Source organism: Cricetulus griseus, chromosome 3 (genome assembly GCF_003668045.3).
Source record: "Cricetulus griseus strain 17A/GY chromosome 3, alternate assembly CriGri-PICRH-1.0, whole genome shotgun sequence".
In the NCBI taxonomy this organism is placed as follows: Eukaryota; Metazoa; Chordata; class Mammalia; order Rodentia; family Cricetidae; genus Cricetulus; species Cricetulus griseus.
Window position 1 is genome coordinate 170,984,290 of NC_048596.1, and position 5,018 is coordinate 170,989,307.

Here is a 5,018-nt window from a genome sequence, read left to right on the forward strand (position 1 = left end):
AAGTTCTAGCACCAATCAGCAAAAGAGCTTGACAGCTTCAGCCTCATGGTTCTGGCTTTAGAGTCAAGAATACAAGAAAGGGCTTATGGACTCTCCTTCTGTGGCTAAGGAAAGCTGCTGAGGCCAGGCATGTATCAGGGGTGTCCCTGTATGGAGGCCCAGAAAGGACATTGCACGAAGCTGTGAAGGTGAAACCTGGATGGCCTCAGAGATCCCAAGATGTTGGAGATACCTGAGTTGTGAGATACCTGCCCAGGAGAGCTGCTAAGAGAGAGTGGAGCCAGCCCACAAGAGAGGTGTGCTGTGGTCAACAGAACAGATAGGAGTTGGAGACCTGAAGAGCACTTTAACAACATACACGAAGCTCCAGAGTTTGGAGTTTGTCTGCCTGACTTTAGGTCTTTCTTTGGTCCAGTACTTTCTCACTATGCTCCTTTTTCCTCCTTTTGGACTGTAAAATATATTTGGTGCCATTGTACGTTGGAAGTATGTAATCTGCTTTTTTGATTTTACAGGGGGTTACATTTAAACTGCCATAAAAAGTCTCTCAGAAGAGACTTTGAACTTTGGGCTTTTAACAATGTTGAGACTGTTATAGGCTATGGGAACGTTTGAAGTTGAACTGAATACATCTTTTTCATTGTGATATGCTTGCAAGCCTATCTGATCTGGTGTCTCACACATGTAAGCCTATCTCACTCTCGGCTGTCCTGGCACTCCTTCTGTCTTGGTCTTAGCACTCCTGGACTGTGGGCAGGACCCAGCAAGCAGGTCAGTCTGGGTCGAGGCTGTTCCAGTCCAGGTCCCCTACCTGAGCCCACAATTGCCATCCTCCAGAAGTGGGTCCGGGAAGTGGAATGTGGTTATTTGAATAAGGATGGTCTCCCATAGGTTCATATATTTGAATGCTTAGTCATCAGGGAATGGGACTACTTGGGAAGGATTAGGAGGAGTGACCTTGTTGGAGGACGTGTTTCACTGCAGGTGAGCTTTGGGGTTTCAAAAGCCCAAGCCAGGCCCAGTGTCCCCCCCTTCCTTCTGCCTGTGGGTCTAGATGTAGAACTCTCAGCTCCTTCTCCAGCTCCATGTCTGCCTGCATGCCACCATGTCCCACCATGACGACAATGGACTAAACCTCTGAAACCATTAGCAAGCTTTAATTAATGTTTTCTTTTATAAGAGATGCTGTAGTCATGCTCTCTCTTCACAATAATAGCACACTGGCTAAGACAAAGAATTTTAGCAGGGGTGGAAGTGTGGGGATGAGAGAAGGTAATAGGGGATAAAAATAACTAAAATACAACACACTTTTTAAAAAAAATCTCAAAGGCAAAAAGTAAAATGGAAAAGAGACGGAAAACAAAACAAAGCAAAAAGTGAAATAGTGGTTACTTGGGGCAGAGGGAAGCCAGTCATCTTTTGATGGTTTCAGTGAGGGAAGGTGAGAGTTCCAGAGACGGACTGCTATGGTCAGCCAGTGTAATGTGCTGGAAGCCTCCGAAAGAACCAGTTAAGGGGGCATTGGGGTGCACCCAAGGAGAGCCTGTGTAGGGGCAATGTGGGTCAAATGTGCCACTTCTGGAGGATGGCAATTGTGGGCTCAGGTAGGGGACCTGGACTGGAACAGCCTCTACCCAGACTGACCTGCTTGCTGGGTCCTGCCCGCAGTCCAGGAGTGCTAAGACCAAGACAGAAGGAGTGCCAGGACAGCCGAGAGTGAGATAGGCTTACATGTGTGAGACACCAGATCAGAAACTCTTCTGAGTTAAGATCACGGATTCTATAGCGTGGAAAGCACTGAGACCTAAAGATGAATGGGCCTGGCCAGGCACTGCAGGAGGCTGAGCAGCTGAAGAAGCAGATCATAGATGCTCATAAAGCATATGCAGATGCAACTCTCTTGCAGATCACAAACAGCATGGATGCAGTGGGAATAATCCAGATGTGAACCAGGAGAATGCTGGGGTCATCTGGCCAAGATTTATGCCATACACTGAGGCACAGACTCCGGGCTCCTTGTCAGTTCCTTCATGATGGAAAACACATCAGCTGGGACAGCTACATCACAAACAAGACCCATGCCATCTCTCTTCACTCCTCCTGGGTCATGACTTATGCAGACATTCTTTCTGGGAATTATATGTCCTGTGGTGGCCTGTATAACATCTTCTCCATTTACAATCTGGAAACTTCTTGAGGGAATGTGTGTGACAGTTGCAATCTGGAAGAATACACAGATTATCTGTCCTGTTGCTGGTTCCTGGACAGCAATCAGATAGTCACCAGCTCTGGAGATACCACATGTGCCTTGTGGGACATCAAGAAGACAGGCCAGCTGACAACCACATTAACTGGACACTCTGAGATGCTGTGACCCTTTCCTCACATCACCAGACTGTTTGTCTCTGGTGCTTGTGATGGTTCAGCCAAGCTCTGGGATGTTCCAGAAGGGATGTGCCAGCAGACCTTGACAGGACATGAGTCTCACATTGAAGCTATCTGCTTCTTTCCCAATGGCAATGCCTTTGCCACTGGCTCAGATGATGCTACGTGCTATTTACCATCCATGCAAACCAGGAGCTCATGACATCATCTGTGGGATCACATCTGTATTCTTCTCCAAGAGTGGCCACTGCCTCCTCCTCCCTGGGTACAATGATGTCTTCAACAGTGACACCTGGGATGCACTCAAAGCCAACAGAGCAGGTATCTTAGCTGGATACCACAACTGCATCAGCTGCTTGGGGATGACTGAAGATGGCATGGCTGTAACAACAGGGTCCTGGGACAGCTTTCTCAAGATCTGGAACTAAGGCCACAAGTGGATGCCACAGTGACTGGATGACCATTTCAACCTTGAAGAATTATATAGCAATAGCATCTCATATCCAACCATATTGACTTAGACACCTCAGAGCTTCAAAGGGGCAAGATCTTTTCCCTTTTACTTATTGCTGAAGCCAAGAACACAGTTCCCATTAAAGAAGGATCTCTGTGCTATAAACTAAACCACATTGTGCACTTCTTCTGGGTCATTGTCTCTGTTTTCTTTTTCATCCTGAACGAATTTTAAAAGGAAATACTACAGTAAAAATGTTATCAGAAGATAACCCTGAGTGCAATCATGAAACAGATACCTTTTGATTAGATCATTCACAGAAGGCACATCCCTTCTGGAACATCCCAGAGCTTGGCTGAACCATCACAAGCACCAGAGACAGAGACAAACAGTCTGGTGATGTGAGGAAAGGGTCACAGCATCTCAGAGTGTCCAGTTATGTGGTTGTCCGCTGGCCTGTCTTCTTGATATCCCACAAGGCACATGTGGTGTCTCCAGAGCTGGTGACTATCTGATCACATAGTGATCCTGTTTTGTGGCTTCATCAAAAACTAGTTGAAGACTTGGTTTATATATAATTGTTTTTAAATATCAAGTCATTTGTAGCAAGGTTTTGGGAACATTCCCATTTCCTTCTTTAAATATATCCCTTTATGTTCAATAGTTAAGAGAACCAGAGCTCACAATCTGTAGAACCACAGAGCATAGGTATAGAGTGAGACTAGAGGGAACAGAAAGATCTTATCAGGAAAGGGAAGTAGAATAGATACTTATGGGCGGGCTGGGGGGATTAGAATGGGAGGATCGAGAGGGGAGGGGGAGGGAAGAGGGAATTGAAGGAGGGAATACAAGGAGAAACAACTAAAATTAAAGGGCATTTGAGAGGTAGTATGGAAACCTAATACAGTAGAAACTTCCTAAAATATATACATAGATGAAGGCAATCTAAGTGAAATTTCCAAATAATGGGGAAGACAGAATCCTAACTGTCTATCTCTTGTCTCTGAATGAAGCTTCCAGGACCAGGACTGGGTTACATCTAATTGAGTTGTTGGCCAAAGGGGTCTTATGGGAATCCCCAAACAACCCAGGCTTTTGCCAAGACAATAGGTTGTTCTCCATAAACTGACAGCAAGTCCCCATTTCTGAAGACAACACCTACACAACTCACTGAAGCTGGTGCCTACATAGAGCCTTCATCCCTATGTGCTAGTGTCTTTGGTACAGGAAGGTACTGTACAGGCTACCGTAAGAGAAATGTTAACACCATGGCAGCCATAAACCCTTTGATCTACAATGGTGTCCTGCCTGCAAGATATGCTAGGGCAATGGTGGCATAAAGCTTGAGGAGGTAACCAACCAACACTTACTTGATTTAAGGCCCATTCCATGAGATGGAACCCATACCTGACACTGCTCGATTTACTAAGAACCAGAGACTAAATAGCCCGGGGACCTAGCATAAAACCAAATACTATTAGTCAAAAGGGGGTAGGAATAAAACCAGTGCCTTGTTCAGCCATCATCAGAGAAGCTTCCTCCTGCAGCAGACAGAACAAACACAGAGACCCACAACCACACATTAAACAGAGAGTGACAGATCTTGGAACAATCAGCCCTAAATGAGATGTCTCCATCAAATCCCTCCCCGCAGAGGTCAATGAGCCCAGAGGAAGGGGAGGTGGAAAGAGTGTAAGAACCAGAGGGGATGGAGGACACTAAGGAAACAAGACCCTCCTCAACATGGACAAAACCCATGAGAACTCACAGAGACCAAAGCAGCATGCACAGGGCCACACCAGCTCCTCTGTGTATATCTTATGGCTTTCAGTTCAGTGTGTTCATGAGACTCCTGCATGTGCAAATGAGTCTCTGATTCCTATGCCTTTGCTTGGGCTCTTTTCCTTCTGTTGGCTTGTCCTGCCCAAATTTGATGTGATAGTTTTCATCTTATCATTTTGTGTTATATTTTAATATTATCTCTTAGAAGCCTGATCTTTTCTAATAAGAGACAGAAAGAGAGTGGATCCTGGTAGGAGTGGAGGTGGGGAAGAGCTGGGAGGAGTACAGGGAGTGAAAACCATATCTGGATATAATATATGAGAAAATCTATTTCCAATAAAAGGGGAGGGGGAAGCTGAGAAATCCAGAGGAAGCAAGTCAGAAAGCAGCCCTCCAT

At 45.7% G+C, this 5,018-nt stretch overlaps 1 pseudogene; it reads left to right on the plus strand.

The window, feature by feature from the left end:
* The first annotated feature begins 1,840 nt into the window (after positions 1-1,840).
* LOC100763777 lies at positions 1,841-2,813 on the plus strand (annotated as a pseudogene).
* The last annotated feature ends 2,205 nt before the right edge of the window (positions 2,814-5,018 follow it).